At 41.8% G+C, this 10,930-nt stretch overlaps 1 pseudogene across 1 annotated transcript; it reads right to left on the reverse strand.

The window, feature by feature from the left end:
• Nucleotides 1–100: 100 nt before the first annotated feature.
• LOC146367191 (caspase-3-like) lies at nt 101–1,995 on the reverse strand (annotated as a pseudogene). The gene is made up of 6 exons (XR_014797682.1): nt 1,305–1,995; nt 1,188–1,219; nt 956–1,058; nt 676–864; nt 322–592; nt 101–232 (listed from the first exon to the last, which is right to left on the reverse strand). The product of XR_014797682.1 is annotated as a caspase-3-like (transcript).
• Nucleotides 1,996–10,930: the final 8,935 nt, after the last annotated feature.

Below are 10,930 nucleotides of genomic sequence, written 5' to 3' on the forward strand. Positions count from 1 at the left end.
AGCAACATTTTAAGAAACATTATAAGAAACTGAGCTAATCATACATCCCTAGTTACACAGTAAGGTGTGCTGTGTTTCCATGATGACTTCAGCTGTGCTGAGGCAGATGCCTGAACTTCAGTTCAGGCATCTGCCTGGCTGGCTTGACTTCACCAGACGGGGAGCGCAAGGAGCCCTCTCTGTGTGCTACATCATCGTTCACATAGTGGAGGATGGAGACGATGTCCTCGCCCTTAAGAGCATTTGTAGAGATACAAAAACATGTTGATATCACTCTCAGGGTCAGTGTGCAGACGTGTTTGGTGATTTTAAAACAATTACCTGGGACAGCGCTCCTTCAGCTGCTCACAAAGAGACTGAACGAACCAGCTTCTATCTAATGGATTTCTAAGTGCAGCCGGATCTTCAACAGTGGCCATGGCAACCAGAACATCAGCATCCTCAGGGATGGTCGACGGTGAAGTATCATCATCAGTCCCCATCAGCTGCACTCCACGCCGTATGTTACCTCCTTGGCAGGCCTGGATCAGGAACACTTTGGGCTTGCCGGTGAGGACTGACTGGTCACACCCCCTGAACTTTCTGGTCATTTCTATAATGGGGAGGGAGTTCCTGTCAGTTCCCCAAACGACACCTTTTTTCCGTGACTCAGAATAGAGCAGATGAAAGCATCACCGTGCGCAAGAACCTGCTGAGGATCAACAAAGCTGCTGCCATCCCACTCTTTAAAGTTGAACTTCTGCAGCTGAGACATGTCTGCCAGGGAAGCAACAAACGTCAGTGCCTGATCCATCTGATCCTTGGTCAGGTCTTTACACATCAGCACTCTGAAGCCCAGACACCTGAACACCTCTGCCAAGCTTTCTGCAAAAAATGTAATTAGAAAAAAAATATTCAAGCAAAAGATACTGACAAAAAAAAAAAAAGGAAAAAAAGATCTGCCCCTGAAACGTACAGGCGTCTTTATCTGTTCCTCTTCTTGGTTCACCAATCAAGAAGTTCTCATTGTTTATGATCACACAGAGGCCGACGGGCCGGCTGTTGATTTGATAAACATCCTAAAGAGTGGACACCGAGATTTTAAATGTGTTACTACAGGATGCGTAACTACAGAATTTCATCTACATATCTGTCTCAAGCGATGTCACATACAAGTGTAGGAGGCTGTTTCTGCATCAGCATCTCACCTTTGACATATTCCCATCTTGTGGCAGAACATCTGAGGAAAGGACAATAAAACTGAGGTAAACAACCAAACACAACAGGAGACGCAGTGTTTCTATACTGTGTTACGTGTGTGTTACCATGCTGACATGAAGACACTTGGACAGGCTCGGATAAAAGGGGGGTGTAAGTCAGCTGTAAACTCGCCAGCTGAGGGAAAGTTTCTTTAATGGCGCCATCGGTTTGCAGGAGGTTCAGGAAGTCTTTGCATTTATCTTCTCCTTTATTCATGATCTTATCCACGAGCTCACTGACGTGTGCCTCCACATTTGCGTTGTTGATGCTTTTAAGATTGTTGTACTCCCGCTGAGTGATCAGCTTATTCTCATAAACTTTGTTGAGAATTAGCCCGTAGGCTCCGGACAGAATCTCATGAATGGCTGTTTTATTGTTCCTTATTGCATTTTGGGCCGACATGCTGAATCTGCGCAAAGGAAAGAGTCAGAGCTGATCCTAAACACTACTGTCTATGGGAAGGAAGTGGTTTACTACAGCTTACTATCGTACTAATAACTGCACACTAAATTACATTACATAAAACGTAATTCTCTTACGGTCAGCTGGAACTCCTTCTCTTCTTGAAAACGAGACCGCGCTTCTTCCTTTTCAAATGTCAACCGTCAGAACAAAACTATCCCGCGTTCTGAGAACAAGTGACTAGGAAGTGACTCTCAGATCCTAAAACGACTAGACGCTGTACAAAAGTGCCCTCTACTTCTGGACAGCAGGAATAACAGGTTTACAGCCTTTGGTGTCGCACTGAGAAGAAGCTGTGCTGCAGCACCCCCTGTCGCAGCAGGCAGACATCACAGCACTGCATGACTATGCAAAAAAGTGTGTGCCCATGTAGGATCTTTGAATTGTAAATAATGATATAAAAATTCTCAAAAGCTGCATTTTAAGCAACAACTTTTATGAGTACATTGTGTATACCATGATAATTTCTTTGGTGAAGGCAGAGCCCTTGTACATATAAGATAAGATAACCTTTATTAGTCCCACACGTGGGAAATTTGTTTTGTCACAGCAGAAAGTGGACAATGCAAAGTTATATAGCAAAGATTAGAGAACACTGTAATACAACAAGAATAAGATACTGCACACAACTGTACAGAATAGAATAGAATAAAATAAAATACTATTGGTGGATGTTCGCTGTCTCATCCTGGATTGTGGTGCTGACACTCACCAGTCCCTGGCCTCCTTCCTTCCGCTTAGCGTACAGCCTCAGGGTGCTGGACTTGGGGTGAAAACCTTCATGCATGGTCAGGAGCTTCCTTGTCTTGATGTCAGTGGCTTCTATCTCCTCCTTTGGCCAACTTATCCCAGCAGGGTGAGTGTCCAGTGTGCAAGGGGTCCTTGATGATGATACTGGCTTTCTGCTGAAGTCTGCCAGTATAAATGTCTCTGAGGGGGGTTAGTGAAGTGCCAATTGCCGGCTCTGCCGCACTCACCATCTGCTGCATTTTCCTTTTGTCTTGGCGTACTGCTTGATGACATCAAGCTGTATGCCAAACTTGTAGTCATTTATATAGAGTACAAAACACAGTAGAAGTTAAAAGAAATAGAGGAACAAGTAGGCAGGAGGAGATAATTATAAGTAGAATAAGAAGAGGTCATTGTTTTCTTAATTGCACTCTTTTTAGGATGGGGAAACATCCGACTGGTTTGTGTAATTGGTGTAATGCTATGGAAACAGTTGAACATGTGCTTATTAGTTGCAGGAAGTATGTCAGTCAAGAGATTGTTGAGGGTAGAAATGAGTAGTACTAGGGAACTCAAATTTGAAAAGGTGGTTGAGTGGTTATGTCATGATGAAGGGAAAGGAGTGATTTTTCGTTTTTTTGAGAAATACTCATCATGAGGATCTAAGGATTTGGAAGTAATGTTGTAGTAAAACCCAGGAGATGGCAGTAGTGCAACATCTTTGAATGCAAGCTGAAAACAAAGGGAAAAAAAGGAAAGAAGAAGAAGTCCAATCAGCTGAAGAATCAACAGTTGCATGCATTAACCTGGGCGTGGACAACAGCAGAGGTGGGAAGTAAATAAGTACAAATACTTTGTTATTGTAAAAAAAAGTTTTAAGGTATACCTACGTTACTTGAATAGTTTCTTTCAGACAAGTTTTTACCTTTACTCCCAACATATTCAAAACAAGCGGATTATTTCCGGTTTGACGTTTTTGAAGGGAGTTCGTCACTGTGAGCCTTGAAACATCAAATCGAGTTGAGCCTAAACATAAACACGTGAAAGGCAGTCCTGCTCGTGTATTAATCACCAGGAGATATAAAAAGAGATGAAAGCAAAATCGTGGGCCCGCGCTTTTATTTAGTATTGCAATGGTGACTGATAATGAAGTGCCCAGCAAGGAACAAATGACTTTTAATGAACACAGCACATAAACCTAGTTGAATGTAAGCCGGCGTTACATGTGAGTTTATCAGTTAGCCATCTTAACTATATTCCTGGTCAGCAGTAGTGATGTGCGGATCGATCCTGAAATATCGATTCCTCCGATACCAATCATTTATGTTCTAGAATCGATTTTCACATTAAAATATCGATATTTTAGTAATTTAGGGTAAATTTGTAGTTTATCATTAACAGGAACACAGTGGAAAGAAACTATATCATTCGGATTGTCTACATTCAAAGGAACTACTTCCTCTTCCGCCTTTCATAAGAAACTGTGCGAAATACGGCTGTATAAATGTCTCGCAGCCGCTGGCGTGCTCACTCACAACTAGTGATGGGATTTCCGGCTCTTTTCAGAGAACCGGCTCTTTCGGCTCCGAACCGGCTCTTAAGGTTGTTTTGTTGTTTTAATTAATTTATTATTAACAATAATATAAAATTATGCACAAAAGGAATTACTAATGTAAAAAAAAAAGTGGTTTTATTTATATATGTTTATATATAAATATATGCGGTGGCCCCTAGAGACAAAACACGTACAAACTCCAAAAAGCATGTACAAACTCCAAAACGCATTTCTAGCATGAACTGAACTTCCAAAACAGAGCTACCTAGATCACTTAAATTACACAATTGAAAGCATGAAAGAATATGTGTATTGTTTGTGTATTCATACACAAGCATTCATATATAGTCAAATAATAAAAAAAATAAAATAAATGTTCATTTACCTGTTATTACCACACACCAAATCCGGTCGTTGGTACTTGCTGACTTGTGTAGCCACTAGGTAACAAAAGTTCAATACTGCCCATAGCATCCTGGAGCACTTCTGTTGTCTTTTGTACGTGTTTTGGAGTTTGTACGTACTTTGGAGTTTGTACGTGTTTTTTACGTGTTTTGGAGTTTTTACGTGTTTTTACGTGTTTTGGAGTTTTTACGTGTTTTGGAGTTTGTACGTGTTTTGGAGTTTGTACGTGCTTCAGGGTTTGTACGTGCTTCAGGGTTCGTACGTGATTTGAAGTTTGTATGTGCTTTGTCTGTAGGGGCCACCGTAAATATACTTTTATTTATTCACTCCACATAAAATGTAATAAATAAATCATATAATACAAAAATCAACTATTCACATTTCAACTTTTAACTATTTAAATTTTCAGCTTTTTCCTTTTACAAATTTAAAGTGAAACAACACAAAACACTGCAAACCACAACACAATTAAATATAAATTATAATATGAAAACAAAAAGAACATGCATATTCTCTGTCATATGGACCTGCATGAATAAACTATGAATCCTTTATCATCCGCAACTGAAAATAGTTGTGGATGATTACTATACCTTTCTAATGTGACGTTGTCCCTGGCTCTCTTTCTCTGTCTCTCCCTCCTGCTCTGTTCCTGTGCTACTGAGTGTAACTACGCCCCTCCCCCCTCTTCCCAGCATAAAGCACAAAGCTCGCATGCTGAGTGAAGGGGGAAAAAAGTGCGAGAGAGAGGGTGAGAGAAAAAAAAAAAAACACGGCTCGCGATAAGGAGCCGGCTCCCGTCGTTCACGTCAAAGACCCGGCTCTAAGAGCCATTTCGTTCGCGACCGACCCATCACTACTCACAACAATGGCTGAGCGTAGTTGGAGTCATGTGCGGACGTATTTTACCTCCACAAATAGCTGAGACGTGGTTTGCGATACATGTGGCAAAAAAATAAGGTGTTGTGGCCATACTTGCCAACCTTGAGACCTCAGAATTAGGGAGACATTCGAAAGGGCTGTTGGGGTGGGGGTTGATAAATAAATTTTACAGTGTTTATTTATCGGATACAATACGTTAAATGTCACCGTTATTATTGGCCGGCCCGGAAACAGCGGGGGTGTCCAAATTCAGAGGCTGCTTCCACCTGAGGACCCGGCCTTCGCGGCCTAATGCGGCGTGACATGGAGGCAATCAGCCTGTGGCACTGCTGAGGTGTTATGGAGGCCCAGGATGCTTCGATAGCGGCCTTAAGCTCATCCAGAGTGTTGGGTCTTGCGTCTCTCAACTTTCTCTTCACAATATCCCACAGATTCTCTATGGGGTTCAGGTCAGGAGAGTTGGCAGGCCAATTGAGCACAGTAATACCATGGTCAGTAAACCATTTACCAGTGGTTTTGGCACTGTGAGCGGGTGCCAGGTCGTGCTGAAAAATGAAATCTTCATCTCCATAAAGCTTTTCAGCAGATGGAAGCATGAAGTGCTCCAAAATCTCCTGATAGCTAGCTGCATTGACCCTGCCCTTGATAAAACACAGTGGACCAACACCAGCAGCTGACATAGCACCCCAGACCATCACTGACTGTGGGTACTTGAAACTGGACTTCAGGCATTTTGGCATTTCCCTCTCCCCAGTGTTCCTCCAGACTCTGGCACCTTGATTTCCGAATAACATGCAAAAGTTGCTTTCATCCGAAAAAAGTACTTTGGACCACTGAGCAACAGTCCAGTGCTGCTTCTCTGTAGCCCAGGTCAGGCGCTTCTGCCGCTGTTTCTGGATCAAAAGTGGCTTGACCTGGGGAATGCGGCACCTGTAGCCCATTTCCTGCACACGCCTGTACACGGTGGCTCTGGATGTTTCTACTCCAGACTCAGTCCACTGCTTCCGCAGGTCCCCCAAGGTCTGGAATCGGTCCTTCTCCACAATCTTCCTCAGGGTCCGGTCGCCTCTTCTCATTGTGCAGCGTTTTCTGCCACACTTTTTCCTTCCCACAGACTTCCCACTGAGGTGCCTTGATACAGCACTCTGTGAACAGCCTATTCGTTCAGAAATTTCTTTCTGTGTCTTACCCTCTTGCCTGAGGGTGTCAATGATGGCTTTCTGGACAGCAGTCAGGTCGGCAGTCTTACCCATGACTGCGAGTAATAAACCAGGCTGGGGTTTTTTAAACGCCTCAGGAATCTTTTTTTGAGAAGGACCTGTATATCATGTTTAACCCGAGTAGTGAAAGACCGCGGGGGTTTGAAAACGATGTGTCGGTCGGCTCAGATATTTGAAGTTTACACAGCTACATTCTCACCTGAAAATATGTTAAAAGTTTTTTTGCGACCCAGAAAGAGAAATAAGAGTAATATTAAAACTAAGTAGCTGCCGTCATTGCTGGAAACTGGAATTGGCTGGGCCGCGCTATGAATTCTGCGATGTGCTTTTTCAATTTTGTTGTCCGGGTGGAAAATCAGGAGAAATTCGGGAGAATGGTGGCTCCGGGAGATTTTCGGGAGGGGCACTGAAATTTGGGATTCTCCTGGAAAAATCGGGAGGGTTGGCATGTATGGTTGTGGCAACATCATTAACCTTGTCAAACACCTCAGAGTAAATCATATCACAGAATATGACGAGCTTATGTTGAGGCGAACTGAAGAAGAGGACAGGGACAGGTGCTGCTAGGGCGAGACACACGTCTCTCATGGAGTCCTTTAGTGCTGCAGGCAGGCAAGGTGTTCAAATAGCGCACAACTTCAGGTTTTTTTTATTTCTATATGATGAACTCTGCATTATTAAGTGATAAGAACAAGAAATCTGATGTCCTGTAATCATTATGACGCTATAATTTGAGATACAATAAATAAAATGTTTTTGTACAAAGTATCGGTATCGGATCAGTATTGTCGATACCACCCTGAATATTACTTGGTATCAGATCGGAAAGGAAATCAGTGGTATCGCACATCACTAACACACACACTTTCTCTTGTTTCTCTTTCTCTCTTATTCGCTCTTTCCCAAAGTCTTCTGGATACCTTGGTGGTTTTAAGTAAGTATTGCACTGACCTTACTGCCTTACTGTCAAACATTGAATTGGGTTGTTTCCTTCCCTGTGTGAACACCATGCATGTCCACTACATAATTGTATTTTATCGACACCATCCAACTCGTACCCCTCATATTTCTTTCTACTAAGTATGAGGAGAATATTTCTATGATCCATCTTTGTTTTGGCTGTTGGCCTTCCTGCACCAGCATTGGTGTCTTTCAGGGCCAATTTCTGCTTCTGCTGTCTTCATCTGCTAGTCGTTACCTTAAAACAACAGTATACAGGGAGTGCAGAATTATTAGGCAAATGAGTATTTTGTCCACTTCATCCTCTTCATGCATGTTGTCTTACTCCAAGCTGTATAGGCTCGAAAGCCTACTACCAATTAAGCATATTAGGTGATGTGCATCTCTGTAATGAGAAGGGGTGTGGTCTAATGACATCAACACCCTATATCAGGTGTGCATAATTATTAGGCAACGTCCTTTCCTTTGGCAAAATGGGTCAAAAGAAGGACTTGACGGGCTCAGAAAAGTCAAAAATAGTGAGATATCTTGCAGAGGGATGCAGCAGTCTCAAAATTGCAAAGCTTCTGAAGCGTGATCATCGAACAATCAAGCGTTTCATTCAAAATAGTCAACAGAGTCGCAAGAAGCGTGTGGAAAAACCAAGGCGCAAAATAACTGCCCATGAACTGACAAAAGTCAAGCGTGCAGCTGCCAAGATGCCACTTGCCACCAGTTTGGCCATATTTCAGAGCTGCAACATCACTGGAGTGCCCAAAAGCACAAGGTGTGCAATACTCAGAGACATGGCCAAGGTAAGAAAGGCTGAAAGACGACCACCACTGAACAAGACACACAAGCTGAAACGTCAAGACTGGGCCAAGAAATATCTCAAGACTGGTTTTTCTAAGGTTTTATGGACTGATGAAATGAGAGTGAGTCTTGATGGGCCAGATGGATGGGCCCGTGGCTGGATTGGTAAAGGGCAGAGAGCTCCAGTCCGACTCAGACGCCAGCAAGGTGGAGGTGGAGTACTGGCTTGGGCTGGTATCATCAAAGATGAGCTTGTGGGGCCTTTTCGGGTTGAGGATGGAGTCAAGCTCAACTCCCAGTCCTACTGCCAGTTTCTGGAAGACACCTTCTTCAAGCAGTGGTACAGGAAGAAGTCTGCATCCTTCAAGAAAAACATGATTTTCATGCAGGACAATGCTCCATCACACGCGTCCAAGTACTCCACAGCGTGGCTGGCAAGAAAGGGTATAAAAGAAGAAAAACTAATGACATGGCCACCTTGTTCACCTGATCTGAACCCCATTGAGAACCTGTGGTCCATCATCAAATGTGAGATTTACAAGGAGGGAAAACAGTACACCTCTCTGAACAGTGTCTGGGAGGCTGTGGTTGCTGCTGCACGCAATGTTGATGGTGAACAGATCAAAACACTGACAGAATCCATGGATGGCAGGCTTTTGAGTGTCCTTGCAAAGAAAGGTGGCTATATTGGTCGCTGATTTGTTTTTGTTTTGTTTTTGAATGTCAGAAATGTATATTTGTGAATGTGGAGATGTTATATTGGTTTCACTGGTAAAAATAAATAATTGAAATGGGTGTATATTTGTTTTTTGTTAAGTTGCCTAATAATTATGCACAGTAATAGTCACCTGCACACACAGATATCCCCCTAAAATAGCTAAAACTAAAAACAAACTACTTCCAAAAACATTCAGCTTTGATATTAATGAGTTTTTTGGGTTCATTGAGAACATGGTTGTTGTTCAATAATAAAATTATTCCTCAAAATACAACTTGCCTAATAATTCTGCACTCCCTGTATATGAGTAACCTGCTCTCTACCTCTACTGTGTGTGTGAGTGTGTGTGTGTGTGTTTGTTTTTTTGTGAGGGGTGGGGTGTATATTTCATGTTTTCTTCTCCTTTGGTATCCAGAAATGTTGACTGTAAACTTGTTGGCACTATTGGACATTGTAAATAGCTCTGATAGGATAGGATGACTAATGCGACCATCAACAGTCAAAGAAATATTTCTAAGTGTTCTGCAAAACTCTACTGTTACTCACTGACTTGAGATAAAATCTACTCAGCTGCTTTGAAAATAGCTTCTAACTGGTTCTTCCCATAACAGGATGGCTAGCTGGTTAAAGTGATCATGCAACCCAGAAACCTTTCTGCTTCTGCTTTGATTCAGCAGGGACAGGTAGGGGAGTTTTTCAGTGCCTCCAGCCTCCCTTAAAATACCCGAATTAGATATAAAAATGTGACAAAACTGCTGTTTTTCAGACCACATGTAGCTGTACTCATGTGTCAGGTTTAAGTAGTACAATTACTTTTTTATGTCTACTTTCTAAATTTGTGAACTGGTCATCACTTACACTTTCATTACATACTTTGAGTTTGTAAACATTCAGATAGCATAATTGGAATACATTGTATCCAATTAATGGCAGCAAAGGGTGTTAGTCCATCCCAGCTGCCACAAGGAGACAAAGGCAGGGTACACCCTCAGCAGGCTGCCAATTTATCACAGGGCTAGCAATATATATATGTCACGTAAAACCCACTACAATGCTTAAATAATTTTTTTTTAAAACATCTAAAAGCTTTCTTTCCAAACCTGAGCTGTTTCAGATGCTTTTTGAAATTCTGAGCTCTCTGATCTCAGTGTAAGCTGTCTGTGCCCTCAGTGGAGCTGCATCTTGAAAAAGCCTCAAAAGTTATGACCTCTCTTCCACATCTCAGACCAAAATTCACAAACTGCTGTCTCAGAGACTTGGTTAAATAAGGAGCAGGTTGACATGGTTAGAAAGGAGCACTATGGACAATAGTAATGACCAAAGGAGAACAGTGAGTCTTTGTCTTTGTTTTCCTATTGCCCATTATTATCGCTTGTTATTATTATTAGCTAATGAAAATGTAGGCAGTGCAAAATGTAGTTTTTATTTTTGTTCATTTTTGTATAATGGGGTAGGTCTTGAAAAACATTCCGCTTCTACCTACTCTCTTTCAGACTTAAAACTTTTATTTAAACCAGGGGTGTCAAACTCAAATACACAGTGGGCCAAAATTCAAAACTGGAACAAGGTCGCGGGCTAACATTATTATTTACTGAAAAAAAAATCTTCCTCCAGATTTAAGAATGAATCTCTTCTTATGGACTCAAACAAGTTTTGCTGAAAAACTGAATATGGAACAAGCAAAGCTTAATACTAAACAATATATATATTAGCTGTATAATACCAGTAGGCCAGCTCTAATAGTAATTTGGTATGGCGAAGAAACATTTGAAGATTAAAATTTAGCATTATGGCTGCTGGTGGTTTGTAAAGCCTCTACTCAGCTGTATTTTTGTTACTAATTTATGTTTGTTGTTGTTTAACACAGATTTCAGAAGAGCAAAGATGCTTAATAGTTTAACTAGATTTAATTTGTCAGTGTGGGACTGCTGAGTCACCTGAAGAACTCATTTCATTCATTCTCCACAT

The sequence above is a fragment of the Perissodus microlepis genome, chromosome 18 (assembly GCF_051167445.1).
Source record: "Perissodus microlepis isolate ML-2025 ecotype Zambia chromosome 18, ASM5116744v1, whole genome shotgun sequence".
In the NCBI taxonomy this organism is placed as follows: domain Eukaryota; kingdom Metazoa; phylum Chordata; class Actinopteri; order Cichliformes; family Cichlidae; genus Perissodus; species Perissodus microlepis.